Source organism: Zonotrichia leucophrys, chromosome Z (genome assembly GCF_028769735.1).
Source record: "Zonotrichia leucophrys gambelii isolate GWCS_2022_RI chromosome Z, RI_Zleu_2.0, whole genome shotgun sequence".
In the NCBI taxonomy this organism is placed as follows: domain Eukaryota; kingdom Metazoa; phylum Chordata; class Aves; order Passeriformes; family Passerellidae; genus Zonotrichia; species Zonotrichia leucophrys.
In genome coordinates this window covers 2890955-2909229 of record NC_088200.1, presented here as the reverse complement: position 1 = coordinate 2909229, position 18275 = coordinate 2890955, and positions in this window count along the sequence as shown.

Genomic DNA, 18275 nt, shown 5'->3' with positions numbered 1-18275 from the left:
GTGGGAAATAAAGCTTACTTCTCTTTTTTTTTTTTTTTTTTTTTTTCTTAAGGAACTTCTAAAGCCAGAGCCACATTCTAATCCTTCACACCTACCTTTGGTGATATTTTTAGGGGAAATTTACAGGCTGAACATCTGGTCCTTCAGTAGACCAGTTTAAAGACTTTCTTATGCATTTGAACTCCTCCCCATGCACCAACATTTTAAAGAATATACAAGAATTTAACTATGTTTCTAATTTATAATTTCAGAGGGGAAGATTATGCATGAGGGATTAGTGAGCTGTGAAAATTACTACAACAATTTTTATACAATAGTGTAAAAATTACATCATCAACAAACTCCTGTTCATGCATACAAGTATAGATATAGATGATATAGATATAGATATAGATATAGATATAGATATAGATATAGATATAGATATAGATATAGATATAGATATAGATATAGATATGGATATAGATGATATAGATGATATAGATGATATAGATGATATAGATATAGATATAGATATAGATATAGATATAGATATAGATATAGATATAGATATAGATATAGCTGTTATAGGTATAGATGATATATAATTTTTGTTGTTATTTTTCAAGAAGAAAAAATATCTTAAGGTGTATGTATAGAAATTTAGAAATCTTCCATCTCTAGTGTAGCCCTCATACCTAATGCTACCATAGGGCTTTTTAAACCACATTTTCTTAAATGTCCAAATCAGTAAAGAGCTTTGGAAGTAAATATACAAAACAACAAGCAAATATCAACAATGTTTTCTTTCTTTCTTTCTTTCTTTCTTTCTTTCTTTCTTTCTTTCTTTCTTTCTTTCTTTCTTTCTTTCTTTCTTTCTTTCTCTCTCTCTCTCTCTCTCTCTCTCTCTCTCTCTCTCTCTCTCTCTCTCTCTCTCTTTCTCTCTTTCTCTCTTTCTCTCTTTCTCTCTTTCTCTCTTTCCTTCTTTCATAGGTAGGATTAGTGGAAATAATATATGATTTTGCCCATAGGTGTGTTTTTAAATCAGCTTCCATTGTACTACAACTTCTCATAATCACCGCATCTAAATCAAAACTTATTTGACTTGTTGGGAAGATTGTTGTGAGTTTGGAATGGACACCATGTCAGGAAATAGGCACCATGTCTTTAACCTGTGTTGTTTGCTGCAGAATGGGTTGCACTTTTCCCCATACATTTCCACTTTTATCCCTAATTCACAAGCTGAGTTGGAGACATACCCAGTGCAGGTGGCAGTATTCAGTCGGATGTATTTTTGCTGGATGACTTCAAATCCAAATCAAGCACTTTGTGGAAAGTTATTTGGTCAAGCACAAGGGTTTTATTTTTACATCACAAGGCAGTATTTTCTGCCTTTAAGAGGTGCAAAATGTCAGACTAGATCATTTAATCTTATGTATTAGTCACATGCACCCCTCTTTAATATTTTTACATCCCCTGAGATGTAGGCTTCTGGACACAATTTGTGAGCACTAAATGCTAACTTTGTGATTGTCTTGTGAAGAGTGCCTTCCTCTTCACCAATATTCTCAAAACATTGCCTGAAAAAATAGGCTGGGTTTCATGTAGAAATCCATGGATCTTTTGGATTAATTTTATTATTTTGTGACAGCCTATATGAAGCCTTGCTAAATTCTCTGTTTGATATTTGCAGAGGGAATTAGATACACAACTCACTGAGACTATCTACCCTCATACATTCCTTCACTTGCACTGCTCAAAGTTTTCTTTATTCATAACCAGGTATAAAGTAAAAACAAACACCAGGTTATATATCCAAAGGTGGATTCCATTTATTGAGCAGATCAATACATGTAGAGAAAAAAATATGGGATTATTTGATTTTATAAGGCAGTTGATTTCTGAGTTCCCATTCTTGTACAATGCAGTACAAACATATAGCTGATGTGCATAATCAAGGCTGAAAATGAATCTTCCTGGGGTCAGCTGTGTATCAGACATTTTGTTTTGTTGTACTTCAGCTTCTGAAGAGATGAGTCACCCGCTGTAGCTTCTCACTTGTTCTTCTCCTTTTCATCACCCCTTGTTCTGGAAGGCAAAGGAGCTGTTCAAACAAGGAGTTACTTGTAGGAGGCACAGTGAAAATTAACTTCTTGATCTGTTGAGAGTGTTCACTGGAGCTGGTGAAGGGATGTTTCAAGTGCAGCAGTCATTGCTCATGCACTCTGATTCTTCAGAAACTCCATCCAAGAGGGCTGTGAGCTACCTGTGGGTTACACAGACACTCAGCTGGGAATGAGGTCTTCTGCTGTGTGAAAATAATTGAAGAGAAATCTATGGTTTAGAAGTTTAACTAAAAATGCTCCTATGAAATGTCAGGCTGTATCATAGAGGAGCAATGCACGTTCTTTTTAATCTGCCTGTCTAGCTTTTCCTGCAGTAGCTATTCCAACTCCAAAATCATTAAGTAATTTTTTTTTTTTAATTAAAGATTATTTTTTTCTTTAACAGAACTCCTACCTGTCTCCCCTGATCAAGGAGAAATAATCAAGTGAAGTGTATTAGAGTTGTGAGGCCCGGGCTCAGGTTTCCCAGAGCAGCTGAGGCTGCCCCATCCCTGCAAGTGTCTCAGGCCAGGGCTGGAAAGGGCTTGGAGCAATCTGGGATAGTGGAAAGTGTCCCTGTCTATGGCCAGGGCTTGGAATGAGATGAGTTTTAGGGCTCCTTTCAACCTCAAACATTCTGTAATTCTATAATTCTGTGTGTCTATGATTCTATGGAGTGTGCTTATTTCATGCACAAATGGCAAGACAAAACCGCTAGCAGAAGTTTTTTTCCCTTAGGCCTTTTTTGATGAGAATAGCAATTAGGTTAATTCTGGTCATATTTTTTCTGGTTGTGGTGAGTAGCATCTGGACATGAAAGTGTTGCCTTTGTTCCAAACTGGAATTGAAACTTGGGGTAATATTAGGAAGGAGGTAGGTAATATAAAAAAGGATCTTTAATGAAGGCCTTCAGGGCAGTTATGGAAAGATGTCCACAAAAGCCCACTGCCCCGCAGGGGTGAGTGAATTTTTATAGGTTTTAGAAAATTAGCATAATTGATGAAAAGCACCAGTTAGGAGGACAAGTGGTGATGCAGTTCCCCCCCAGGCCAAGCCCCTTCTCTGCAGTCCCCCCTTCAGCACTAGCTGTACTTTGCCCATGAAAATGTGTCTTGAAGGCTGTTCTCAGCCTTGGCTCCCAGGAAAAGCCAAGATAGCAGCGAGCCTTGTGCCTCCCGGGGCTTGGAGCTCTGGAATTTGTTTTGTCCTTCTGCTTAGGGAAGGGCCATGGAAACCTACTGGGGAAACTAGCTACTAGTACAATAAATGACAGAGTTACAAATAGGTGTGTGAAGAATGCAGACAACATATAAAAGAAAAAATGACAAAATCTAAATGGCATCAAAAGATGTCCAATTTCTCTTCCCAGGACAAATGGAAAAAATGTCACATCATCAAGAAGCTGAATGGATTTCCACTATTATCAGATAAAAACTACCAAAATGCAATTAAAATATCAAATCCACCAAATTCAGACTCTTGTCTAAGCTTAGAAACCAATTCTGAAGGTAGGTTGAGCTATTTTTATAGACTTGGGAGACTCAATACTTTGCTTCTATTACTGAGTTGATTTTCATACAGCCAAATGATTCTTGGGTTAACTGCAGAATTATAAATATTTTATGGCTGTTTGATGGATGTCGAGTACGTGTTGTTCCATGGCACTTTCACAAGGACTTTGAAACTTGTTGAGCATCGTGTGCCAAACCAGGCTCTGCCACAGAGGTGAAGCTGTGGGAAAACAGTGTTCCCACCTCTAGCTACCATGACCCAGCACCAGCCCACAGGGCTAACAAGAAGCTAGCAGCCTTCAGAGTGTTGAGCAGAACTTTGGAGCTGAAAAATCACAGAATTTTTGAGGTTTTCTACAATTCTCGCTGCAAAGCTTATTAAGAGATTAAATTATGTGTATTTTCTACAGCAATGGGGAGAGCACTGCTGCTTTTCTGGAAAAAATGATGCTGAAATTATTAGCCATGTTAAAGAATTAATGGATTTTTATAATGTCACCTTTTTCTTGGTAGCTAGAGCATTCATATGCCAAATCATCACATTCTTATTAAAAACCAGTTGTTTCGATTGGTGGGTGAAACTCTAAAGAAATTTTATGAAAGTTCTCTGGAAGTGTATCTCAGAGAGACTTGAAAAGAGACATTCAATGGGATTGAATGGATACTCTGAGTTGAAGAGAAACAAAAAATGCTTAATTAAAACTTTCAAAAGTCTAAAAAATCAAAAATATTAGTAGAAGGTACCAAAAGAAATTCTACATATTTCAGTGCTCAGAGAGTAATCAAATTTTAAGTAAAAATTTTATACTGAGAAAGCAAACTAATGTTTAGGAGGAAAAAAGTATTTATTTGAAGGAATTTTTCTGGCCTGAATTAATTAATCCTGTACTTTATTTTCGAGATTTTTGATTTATAGTAATTTTTATCAAAGGCTAAAATTTTCTAGTTTGTTTGCCAAAGTGAATGAAAATTATATTAAAAGAAATGTTTTCTGGTCTGAGGTAAGATGGACCTTTATGCGTTCTGATATGATCCCAAATCTTTGTAAGACAAAACCATTTTCTAGTTTATTGCTGGACTTGAAATATTCTTTCTCCATCTAGTCCTTGTGAAGGCTTAGCTCAGTTAGGACCTGTTTCCAGATGGGAAAGGTGACACATGGAGTAAAATTGAGATAATTAAGAAGAAAGCACAGCTCTGACATGAGCTTATCCTGAGCTTGGAAAAGAGCACTATGATCACCTGGTGATGTCAGTTATTTTGGAAGAAATGTGGTGTTATCTTAATGATCTCCAGAGAATGTCAGCAGCAAAAACTAGAGGAGAAGCTGACCCTTTCATGGCTTAGTGACAGTATTTAAGATAATCACCTAGAAGTGTATGCAGATGAGACTGACAGGAAAAAATGCATCTGGGGAAAGATGGATAGGGAGCAAAGGATGCTGAGCCTGACATGGTAACTTCATCCTTGGAGTTCCATTGCTTGATGGAAAACTGATTTTGTAGGAGGTCACACTGTGCTTATTGTCAATTTAAATGTGAAAAAGAACCATTGTTTCCTCTGTCAAAATTATCAAAGAATCTGTGCAAAGCATTGGAATTCTCCTTGTTTTAGCACAAGACGTGGTTTTCAAGAAAAGGGGCAAGGCTGGAAGCAAAAGCCTCTGGAAATGTACCAGAGTCTAAACTGACAAAACATCCATCTGCAGAGCCATCAGCAAGGTCAAAGCACTGCTGATGGGGAAATAAGTGATGTGCTGCTGCTCATGTGGTGAGCAGTAGCAGATGTGAGGGCCTTGCAGGTCGTCCTCCTGGGCATGGAGAAATCAGCACTGACAATTCTTTCTGCGTGGATACACCAAGCTGGGCAAGCTCAGGTGTTTGCTTTCTATCCAACAGTATTGTTGGAGTACAGAAATGGACACGCAGAGCACACCCATCCTCTCTCTAAAGGTCCTCAATCCAGGCTGCCAGGTTTGTTCTAAATTGTCTCGAAACCAGCTGTCATTAGGCAGAAAACAAACTTTTTCTTCTCTTCCCTTAAAACACTATATAATAGTACAGAAACCAAATCAGTTTTTAAGTCCAAACTGAAAGATATTGCAGGACTTAATTTGCCACACCCCTTGGCCTCAAGGTTCAAAATCTGTTGTTGAAGTCTGTAAAAATAATTTTTTTTCCTTTTAAGATTTTATTATCCAAGAATATTATTGTATTCCCACAATGTACAACATACATATTCATGGACACATATAGGTTATAGCCCTTTCCTCTTCCTAATGACTTAAGTTTTCTCTCTTATGTTCCCCCTCTCACCAATTAATCAGCTCCTCAGTTTTCTCCACAAACCACAAAGAACAATCCTGTTCACAAGGATCTCAGTGACCAGGCAATATCTCAAAAAGATTAATAAAAATTAAGGTCTCTCTTCCAGTTAATTTCACCAGCAATCCATCTCTTGAAAGTCTTCTTTGCTATTGAGGAATGTCATAATAATTTTGTGACCTCACTTTTTAATTTTGATCATAGACTACATTATTGGAACAATCTGTTTCATCCTGTAGCAGTGTGAAGCCACAACACAACAGGAGAATGAGCTGATTTTGGGATGGTGATTATGAACCATAAGAGGCTGAGGGATGTGTCCACTCTGTGACTCACTTCCTTGCTAATTTCCATGCATCCCTTATGGACACTTCCAGGATGAAGGTTGCCATCAAGTTTTTACTGCTGGCAGCTGCAGCCGAGTTACAAATTGCGTAGCTCAAGCTGGGGCTGTTCTTTCAAGACCCTGGCCACAGAGTAAGGCAGCCCAAGCCAGAGAAAGTCCAAAAATTGATTAAAATATCTCGGATCTCCTTCTCTGTTCAAACTCTCCCACAGCACCATGAGAAACTTCCCACTGCCTCTCCCAGCTTGGGCAGGTGTTTCCTATGGGGAGGTTTTGATGTCAGCAGATGGAAGAACAGCTGAAAGGCAGGAATGGGTGTCCAGAGATATCTCAGTGGAAGGGGAAATGCCCTAAGAGAAAGCAAGTTGTCATCACACTGTGGCCTTTGCCAATTCTTATTAGAACCAGCTGAAATTTGTCTTGTAACCAATTTATTTCCTATTGAGAACGCTGATTTATCAAGATTGAATTGTGTGGGATGGAAGGATGGTTTCATTGGGTGCTTGGGGGTAGAGGGAGAAGATAATATTGTCTAATTTTTGACATTGTCTTGACAAGGGAAGACTTCCTCAGGCAAGCTGTACCAGAACAATGTGAAAAAAGAATGAAATCATGAGGGGCAATTAACAGTGTTACCATAAAGCTGAAAATATAGATTTGTTTCTCTCCTGGATAGGGAAACCTAGTCTCATTTCAGGATGGTTTAAATTGAGGGAAGTCTGAGAACCGCAGTGTCTTAGAGCCAGAGGAGACCTCCAGAGTCCACAGCTTTGTTCAGCTGTAGTTTTGTGGCTGTGGGTTAATCAATTGATGATAATTACCTGTCTTATGAAAATCAAGTGTGGTTTCATTTGCTCTCAGTTGCCCAGCGGGCAGCAGGAACATGCCACAGCTTTTTGTGAGACCTCAAGGTAATTCATGCTCATAAACACAGGGGGAAGGAGGCTGCCTTCACCAAGCACAGCAAAAAGCAGACTTTTGGGCAGTGACTCATTCAGCCACACAAGCCCCAAATGGTTTTGCCTGTTGGTTTTGTGGCACATGGACTCTGTCCCTTCTAGACAGGAGTTCAACTCGCTGCAGGAGGTGAAAGCCACAGCAAATGCATAGGTCTCAGAGACAAAAGTTTGCAAAGTTGCCAATGGGAGGGGGGGAAAAAAACCCTTCATATTGGTTTAGAGACCAAACTACTTAAAACAAATATCCTAATCCAATGGAAATTATATGGTCCAGTCTGAAAAAAAACCAGATTGTTTCCACTGTGCTGTAAGGAAAGGTCCTTCTTAAGCCTTCTCTTCATGAAAAATGAACTTTTAAAGTGTATTTCATCTTCTAAAGCAAGCCTTCCTTTCACCATTGTTTTTTTCATTTGTCTACTTCTAACATTGAAATTGAACAAATGCAGCACGCAGGTTGATTCTGATCCAAATAGCTTCACTTTTGGTAGTAGAGAATCTACCTTTTAACCTGTATAACCTTTGGAAATCTCTGTTTATGGGCTCCTTAATTTTGTTAAAATACGGTGTTACATTGAATTCAATGTTTTTGGAGGTCCAAAGAATTTCAGTAGGTGCAGAAGCAGCTTGTGACACTTGTCTGTTCATGCAGACCTTTCAGAGTTTTTGTTACTGCAGTGAGAGTCACTGTTTTGCTCCCGCAAAAGTTGTTTGCAAGTTCTTTTTAAGGCTCCATACATTTTCTGTGCTTCACTTCTCCTGGGGCAATTTTAAGAAAGGAATATTTGCAGTGAGCTCCCTGGGAGGAGCAGAAACACTTGCAGATTTTCCTTAGACCCTATTGATCTCACATGGAAAAAATCAACAAAGTACTGAGCTCTCTAAAATTAATACAGATTTGGTGGTGGGTTGGCTTGGTGTTGCAGAAAGTATTCCTTGGCGTAAGGAATAATGATAAATCCACAACTTCTCTCATTCCTCACTGTAATATTGCATGAATGGCAGCAGACCTCTCAAGCTGTGGGTGACGTGAGCAATTCCTCAAGCAAGCACAGGTTTATATTTCTAAGTGCAAGTCCCTGTGTCCTGCTGATCTCAGTGACTTGCTGTGCCCTGCAGGATTCTGATGAAGAATGAACCTCTCCCTCACCAATGGTTGTGCACTGTTTTTGGGGTGTTTTTTTTAATTTGCTTTTCCTCAGCTCTATACAGTTACAGCCATGATGCAGAGCTCATTCACAAGTCCTCAGTTTCCTCCTTGCACCATTAATGATCTGGAATCAGCATACATTTGAGGTTTTTCATTCTCTCTATGACCTTTCTCAAAGGTTTTTTTGCCAGTCATGTGACTAATACCCTCATGGACAAGCTGGCATGGAAGATAGCAATATTATCATGAGATTCTTTAAAAGCCTGCTTTAAAACAAACAAAATCTTGTTTCCAACACTTCTGTCTCTTCAGAGGAGACGGAGGTTTGATTCCAGAGAATAGCAAAGGAACAGAAGATGGTTTCCCATTCTATTGCTCCTGAAGGTGAAATTCTGAGGTCAGGTCAGGTGGCTGATTATGTCTGAAAAACCAGAAGATGAATCTGTGAATATTGACTACTTGAACTAGCAAGCCCAGAGCAATGCAGTTCTGGGCTTAAGGTTTATTTCTTAAAGCCTGTTAAATGTTATAGCTCATTTACGTTCCAATAGAATTAAATATGTGATAATGTAGTGTTCTTAATTGCAGTCTTCAGAGTAATTCCTGCCCTTTCTAAAGAAGTATCCCTTTGATACAGAAATGATTAATGAAGAATTATAATTTAGAAGAGATAGTCATAGCCTTCAATCTGATGTGCATAACACCAGACCTCAAAACCTTGTAGCTATATCTGCACCAGGAACTTAATTGAGTTTAAATAATAGTTTAGCTCATTTTCAAGTGACAGAAAGTCTTCCGTACTCTCAGTTAAACTGTTTCAATGGTTAATTATCTTCACTGTTAAAAATGTACTCTGCATTCCTACTCTGAGCTCACAAAAGCTTTGTTCAAGACTACCAAATCTCATTAAGCTTTGCTCTCCATAATTAAAAAATTGTCTGTTTTCTAAAATCTCCTTCTAACACAGATATTTGTAGACCATGACCAATTCACCTGTTAGTATGCTCCTGGATAAACTGGATAGATTTGACTTCTTAAATTTCTGATGGTGAGACAGGTTTTCCCTGCTTTAAAGCATGCTTGTAATGTTTCTCTGGTTGCTTTTGGATTCACTCACAGCCTCTTTTAAAGGGTAGAAACCAGCACTAAGATATCAGCTTCCTTTCCAAGGAACATTGTTTCCCTTCTTTATATGATAACTCCCCTGCTTGGATGTTCAGGGCTGTGTTTGCCCTCCTCGTGACAATATTGGGTACTTACACACATTTGGGAACCTACATACCCAGCACCTATTTTAGCAGGACAGCTGCTTCTTTTGTGGTGTCCATAGAGCCTTCTGCTCCAGATTGCAGTCATCTTAACAAAAAAATTCTCTCATCTAATATTGACAGGGGGCAGGATGAGGTTAGATATTGGGAATTAGGAATTGCTGGCTGTGAGGGTGGGGAGGCTCTGGCACAGGGTGCCCAGAGCAGCTGTGGCTGTCCCTGGATCCCTGGAAGTGTCCAGGGCCAGCTTGGATGGGTCTTGGACTTCCATGTCCCTGCCCATTGAAATGGGGTTAAATGAGCTTTAAGGTCCCTTTCAAACAACCCATTCCATTATTTTTTTGATACTCTATTCCTGAGTGCCCATCTTATGCCGTTTTATGGGTTCTGAAGAGACTTACAATCAAACACTGCCAGTAGAATTATTGCTCCTTTATGTCAAGGGCTGTGTACCATAGAAGCCAGTAATTACCTGAGACTTACTGTCCTGACTCATTTCTCCTCCAGCAGCTCCAGCATCTCAGACAGGCACTCGGGCACTCTTGAGATTCTTCACAGCTGATGTTGTGGCATCCCCTGAGGTCGGCTCTCATTCCAGCACCTCCACAAGGAGTGTGCCCACAGAGCACCCCGAGTGCTGCCATGCCCCACCTGGCTTTCAAAAACTGCCAGCCCTCTGCAGACACCCGTTGTGAGGAGGCAGCAGGAGGCGAGATCAGTAGCATAAGTCACCCTCTGATTTCCTCTTTCTCTCCCTGAAGAGATCATTCTTGCCAAGAAAAGTACTCTGTGGGAGATGGGTATTTACTGCTCTTTCAAGATCCAATTCTACTTGAGCTGACCCCGTTTACATGCTCCTTCTCATACCCACTTATCTGGCAAATTTCCCAAATTCTGTTGCAGGAGAATAAAGTCATCAGTTCCACTTGACTGTGCAATTGTTGGAAATCTGCAAAAATGCACGCAGCAGTGGACAAAAGAGAGGGTGAGAAGAGAATTGAAGTTCAGAACATTTTATGAAAGGCCTCCCCCACTTAGTGTCACTACTAACTCTACAACCTGAGGCAATTTATTAAGAGTTTGGAAAAGTGGCTCAGAGAGCTGGATGTGGAGATTTCCATTAGAAATAGATGACTACTTTAAAGGTTGCAATTGGATTCTAAAGAACAGGCTAGATGAAAATTGTGAGAGGTGAATAGCTACTGAATAATGTGGGCTGGGGGAGGGGAAGAAAATTGCCACCTACTTGAAATAAATGACTCTTCTAAAATAATGGGGTTTAAACTTTAAAATTGTTTTGTTCCATGACATGCAGAAGGATGTATTTATAGTTATTTTCAACTTCTCCAAACAGGCAACATTTGCCTGGAAAATAATTTTCCATATAAAAATATGACAATGTAATTATCCTCTCTGGTATTTTCTACCTTTTGATGCTTTATTTATAATAATCTTTCACATTTTTCAGCAGTTTTAGCTATCTATATGAATTCCATCTGTGCTACAAGACAAAGAGGACATTAATAGGAACTGAGTCACTCCTCCCTCTTTCCACTAACTTCTCCTTTAAATTAATGCAATGAACGCTTGCCAGAAATAAAAAAGGGTATGATGGGCTAATATTACTAATGGTAATTCTGTTGATACTGACTTGCCCCAAAAGCCAGATTTTCAAGAGTCATATCAGAAGATGATGGACTATTTTTTTTGCTTTTTTTTCTCTTGCGGGCCATTTTACAGTAGAGATTTAGTTCTAAGTGGTACAGGGGACATTTTTTTCTGTACACCTACATTTACCCCATATACCTGGATCTCACAGACTCTGATTGCTTGAAGCGTTGGTGATTTAGGAATTCCCTGAAGCCTTCATTTCTTCTTCTGGATGCAGTTCAAATTGTCCAGTGTCGGAAGGCACATTTCATGACCTTGAATCAACACTTTCCAGTGTTGAAATCACAAACCCATTAAATAATTAAGGTTGGAAAAGCCTTCTAATGTTGAGTCCAACCATTAATCTAACACTGCCAGCTCCACCACTAAACCATGTCCCCAGGTGCCACATCTACAAAATTTTGAACACTTCCAGGGACAGTTCTTCTGGACAACACTTGACCAGCCTAAGTACACAGCTTGTCTCCCTGCCTTTCATGTTCTGCCCCCTCAAGTTTGGTGAAAGATATTCAGATTACTGATTATTTCCAAATCTCCTCCCTGAATAAGTACATAAACCCTAGCTGTCCAGAAGTGGGGTCTCAGCAGTAAAATATCCTATTATATATAATTAATACCCTATATGACTAATATCCTCATCACTGAGAATATGCAGGTCTGTGTCAAAAGGGCTGAACATGAGATTTTGTGTTGTGGAATGGAACCCAAATGTGGAATGGAAAGACAGGAACCACTCTCCTGCCTTGTTGACAGATAACTGCTTAGAAAGGATAGAGGATGGGCAAGTGGGAGACTATTCCATACATTTCTTTTTCATTTTTTTCACAAATCAAATCAAATTCTCAGCCTCAAAGCAAATTTCTAGACAGTTTGAAGACCAAGGACAGGGTGGTATAATTGGCCATGTCTCACCTATTTGAGTTCCTCATGATAATGATGCTCGACAGCATCACTTAGTATGTCCCTGTTACACCTCATTTTCAGCACATTTAAGCAACTTGTGATCCTGCTAGTACATCTGCAGGACCTATGTTCATTTAAGCACAAATGGAAGAAGGTGGAAAAGAGGGCATAATCTGGGATGCCTTCGAGACAGCCATAGCCCCTAAAACAAAGTGCCAAAATTAGGAGTGCAGCCACCATGGGCTCCTCTTATTCAATGGTGAGGAGGAGCCAGCAGGTGCTCCTGTTCTGATGGTGATTCAGAAGTTGGATGGTTTGCTTTCCCTCTTTTTACCTCTTCAACTCAAACAGCAAATTCTGGATAAATATCTCCAAATTCCTGTTATTCAAAAGAGAAAAGCACCAGAGAGGGCAGATGTTGGCATGAACTTGGAAGTATATGCTCATGAAAAATAGGTTCCTGACTTCTCTTTAGTCCCAGATTCAACAATTCCTCCAAACAAGGTTATTCCAGATATTTTTGTTTTCACCTTTCCTTTCATTTTATCACTCCAGACTTATCCATCTAACATGAGTCACAATTTCAGTAGCAAAACAAATACCATTGGAACCCAGACTTTCTGATGAATTTGCTATTAATTTAGCTAAATCGATAGGCAGAGAGGCCAAAAAAAGCAAGATTACTCAGAATGATACATCCTGTTGAAGATGGAGAGAGGCAATGAAGAAATCTTAGCAAGCCAAAATATCATTGATTGGTGACAAAGAGTCTCATACCTCTGTAAAGCATTCTTGTTTTCCTGGGTTTTATTTTCCTGGAAGGTTTAGCAAAATATAATCCTTCACCCAAAGAGTATGAACGCTGCTGTGCAATCATTGTCGCCTTTCTTTTTCCACTCACTTCTTTTACTGAAATAGACTGAACCTGATGAGTGGAAAGTGCGTTTTTAAAAACTTCTCTTTCTTTTTTTTTTTTTTTTTCACCCACACTCAGCAGTAAAAGGATGCTGGGGAGGTAATCTGTGTGTCTGAAGTTATAAAAAGCCGAAATATCATATATAGCAGCACTAGCATCCTCTGGAGATTGCAGGAGGAAAAGGATAAGGTATAGGGCTGCATTGGGTGAAAAAGGAAAAATCCTAACTCTACTACCCTCACATGTACAGATTTTCTGTGTCTGAGACAAACAGTCAATCCTCACTTTTCCCACTCACACCCTTAGTCATGATTTTTCATCAAACTCCCTTCTCCTAGCTGATGATGATGCAAGGAGATTGATTGCTGGATGAAATATGAAAGGCACAAATGATGCCAGTAGCCACAATTTTGCAGTTTGCTGTCTGGAAACCCAAACACTTGGCCTGTGTTGCAACTCTTCCTCTAGAGAGAAGAGAGTGAGAATCTCTTTGGTCCTCCAGGCTCAGCTCCCACTGGCCCTGGAAACCTGATTCTGCCATGAAAACTGGTTGGGAATTTTGTGACTTCAAAAGAAAATTCTCGTTTCTAAAACTGAGTCTATATATCTTCCAAATTTCTTCAGCCTCCCAAATGGATTTTTTTGTTGTGAAAGGAAAACCTGATCAAGACCCTTAGACAGGAATTCTGTGATCAGCTGGAAGAAACCACTGGTTTCTGGAATATCTCTAATATCTGGAATTAATTTCTGGGTTAAAAAGAAAATACTGACTGAAAATAAGGGGAAGGAAGTGGGGCAACTAGGCAGTTTGAAAACTAGGAGCAAACACTGCATCTCTCCAGCTGTGAAAGCAGCTGACCTTGATGGGGCTGTTCCCAATCTTTCCTGATCATTTTCCAGAATGAAGAGGTTTGTAGGAAAGCTCTCCCTCCACTGAGAGCAGTGTAGCTGGAAAGGAAAGGGATGTTACACCCATCTCCTATCTCCACACAGAACTGCAGCACAGAGAGAGATATATGCAAACCCCTGTTTACTGCAGGCACTGCAGAAAACCTCTTAACATTGGTCTTAAGGTAGCTTTTGGTCTTGTCTTCCTTAAAAACCTTGGAATGTCCCCATTGAAAACAGAAAAAAAGTAATTTTCAGTTTTCTGGTAAAGAGGAGGGGATTTTTCAGCTTGGTCTGTTGGCAAACTGATGATGCCCCGCAAGATGTTACTCAGCACATCTGAACTTAATCCAGAGTCGAAGTTTCATATCCCCAGATGCTACATAAGCTCAGAGGGAACAGTGAGAGGCTGCCTCAGAGGAGATTTCAGATCAGAAGTTGATAATCAGATGGGGTAAAAAAAGGCTATAATTAGAACAGATAAATGTCCATTAGAAATGTGTTCTCTTTAGGGCCCAGAAACCATGAGGAAAAGGGAGGAAGAAAGAAGTGGGTAGGTGTCAAGTTCTGGTTTTGTCATGCAGATTTAACACTGGTGATGAGATATCACAGAGAAGCATGTCCAAACATCATTTTATACCTAGGAAGGAACAGAATTGAAAAGACCAGAGGATGAGGATTAGTCCTGGGAGTTCAACTCTCCATGGTGATTGAGGGTCTTAGATCAAAAAGGTCGATTTGACAGGTCAAGGGAAAGAAAGGCAAGGTAGGTGTGAAGAGTCAACAAGCAGGAAAATAAATTCTGCTGATTTCTGTAGCATGCAATTCACATCCTGATATAAATACATGCTAACAACCCCTGTCCCTTGGAGAATGTTAAGCAGACTGTAAAGACAAAAACGTATGGTCAGCAGTACTTCAAAGTCCTTACTCAGAAGAACACACTAAATCTGTGGAAGAACAAGAGTTTGAATCCACAGCCTTGAACAAAAGTGTGTCAACATTGTGTAGCACCTCAAAGAAGCACATCTCAGTCAGATTTTAAGACAATCATGAGCTTTTATCAGCATTCAATGGCAGCTACTAAAAACTGTACTTATTGCAGATCTGCAATAAAAAAGAAAAAAAAAGAAAAAGAAAAAAGGAAAAAAAAAGACAGCTATTAAAATTTGGTAACTCCAGAAACTGGTTGGCTGATAAAGTGATCATTCTTCTTAAAATCAATCTTCTCAAAATCACAAGTCTTAAAATCATTTGTGGCTCTTGAACAGAAATAAAAGTTTACCTGGCTGCGTAAACACCGAACAATTTTATTCAGGAAAGAATTACTTAGTACCAATTCCAGCACGAAGCCATTGTAGTCAGCCACATAACCTGCCATCCAAGCCCTAAGCCAACTCCAGACCTAATTCTTTCATTTTAAACAGTAAAACCACTGTTGTAGAAAGGAAATCCACTGTTGGGCAATTTGTTCTCTTGCCACATGCATTTCTGGTACAAAATAGTCAGCGGCACTCAGGCATTAGGAAGACTCCAGAGAAAGTTAATACAGATGATTAGCCCTAAAGGGGCCGTAAGATGATGAGAAGCTGAGTGAATTAAATTTATTTCCCTTAGTGTGAATTGGTGAAGTTATGTTGAGGTTTACAACATTTGTGCTCAGAGATCTCACTGCATCTGTGTAATGGGAGGGATGTGGGGGGGATTAGTTTGGACAGACAGCAAATTGCAGGAGGGAGGGAGAAGAGGATATATGAGGTCCTTTTATTCCATTTTTCTTTTTCACTGCTAGCTGATTAAGGAAAGCAAGGGCATCTAGGATTCTACATTTGAAAGGCTGCTAGATGACTGCAAGAAACATTAGGCTGCTTGAACATGTCAGCACTTTACACTTTATGTAGGACTGAGCTGATTGCTATGGTGAAGAGAACATAAGTGATTCAAAGGTGAACCAGAGGTCTCCGTGTTAGAGATGTGAATATCTAGCAGGATGGGGGAAGGGAGCCTGGATCCATAAAATGCTGAATTCTTTCTTGTCTCTGAGCAGGGTCTAGAGTGATTTTATGTATATTTTAAATTTTGTATGAATTAAGGAGCAACTTGGAAATGAAAATGTCTTTAATTTGGAATCAGATCTGGAAAGAGAGGTAACAGAGTCCTGCAGCTTCTTTGAGCAACATCTTTATCCGAGAAAAAAATCTGGTTAAAGAGTAAAATGGGTCTTGCTTCCTGAGCAGGAAAGGGAGCTGCAACAAAGCTAACTCAGGGCCACTAACACAGGGTCAAATGCTGATGTAGGAAAAGCTACTTCCCTGTCCTGGGCATTAACATGCTTTCCTGTGATTTGTCCTGATCTCCTGGAGCACAATAAGCTATAAATTTTAAGGTTTTTCTCTTGGTTTTAGGTGGGCAGGCCTCAATCCTGGTTAAACTCAGTAGTTACAAACTCTTCACTCTGATTTCCTGGGGTTCCATGACAAAGCTTGGCCACTGCAATGGGAACCATCCTGCTTGTCTCAGATGAACACCTCAGGACACATTGCACTGCCTTTTGAAGGTGCTTTTCTTTAATGACCACAAAAAAATAAACAGTAGAATTTTATTTCTTGGCATTTGGTGGGAAAAAAAATCTCATCTGGCCTCTTGGTTAACCTATGGGAAAGAGTATATGCATTTCTCATGTAGATTTACTAAATACATATCATCTTTAAAATAATGAGTTCCCATCTGGGATGCATTATGTGAATTATTTTTTCAGAAATCATAGGATGTTTTGTTTTGGGAGGAACTTTAAAGATCATTCTTACTTCCAAACACCTGTAAAAGAGGTGAAAGAGAACCTGTATTTGGCTTGTAGTGGGGTGTAGAAAAACAAAAGACAAAGTACATATTCTGGGGGTAAAAAAAAGGTTTTTCAGCTGGGATATAATTAAAATAAGCCTATGGTCAGTTTTTGGCTTCCACTTTGTCTTTCTGGAGACTATTTTTTTTAACATCTTAAAAGAAAAGGATTAAATAAAGCAGGATGTGGAGAACACGCATTAAAAATTTCACTGTGGTTGAGACTATAGACTTGTAGAGGAAGTAACATGATCATAATTTAATAGTTATAATTATTCCATTATTTTTTTTTAATCAATATCTGTCAGGGCACAAATTAAAGCTCTTTGAGGATCTATGTGCTACCTAGATTTCCATCATCCAGAGGGGCAGACAGCCTAATGAAAACTCCAGCATCAGACAGTGTAAGGGATGGTGAGTGTCTGTGTGTTTATCCCAAGGATGGATTGGGCTCTGTGCCCTCATTGATCACAACATGGTTGGGGGGTGTTACCTGCTCTGCTCATGTGCCCAGATGAAATATCAGCTTTGATCAGGATTCTGCACTGTGAGATGGCATCCCTGAAAGGAAAACATCTCAGAGGGGAGAAGAGGTCAGGGTTTCCCTGCAAAAACAGGATCCTGGGCTACACACATATCCAAGATCCCAGCAGTCGGGTCTCAGAAGGATTCATGGATGAAGGGCTGACGGATGAAGACCTGGAGAATCCAGCTGGCGCAGCCAGCTCCTGGCCAGATGTGCTCATTGAAGCCTCTCAGGCTGACTTTCAGGATTGATTTCAGGGCATGTTGTGAATCAGTGGCACTGACAGCTCAGCCTGCACCAGGCTGTCAGCTCAGCTCCACAGGATGGGTCTTCCCAGTCAGGAGCTGCCAAACCCCACAGCTCTGAACCAGGACCTACAGACTCACTAACCTGGGTCATTTTTCCTTTAAGGATTCCTGTGAATTCTTGCTTTAGGGATTCAAGAGGTAAGAAAAGATTAAAAGAGCAGCCATCCTGGTTTCTCTCAATGAAAATCACTGAGACTTCCCTCCACAGCAAGTTCTCCCTCACTATGACATCCAGCCAAGGGCAGGTAGAGGGTAGTGTTGGGAACTCCTTATGTAGGTACTGAGAGTTGCTCAAGACAGGAAAAATTCTGCTGTCTGAGGAACTGAGCCCTGCAAAAGTGCCATGACCAACTCCCAGAGTCTCTGCTGCGTGGCAGGCAAGGGCAGCAGCAAGAACAGGATAGCACATGGGAGACCATCAAAGAGAGGGCTTTTAAAAAGTCTGTTTGAGACAAATTTACTACTCAGATCTCCAGGGCATTAATTGGTTCCACTTTTACTGTTTCCCATCAACTAACCATCTGCAGGCAACACCTTTTAACAACTTGCTGTAATACATTTACTGGACATTTTGTCATTGTAG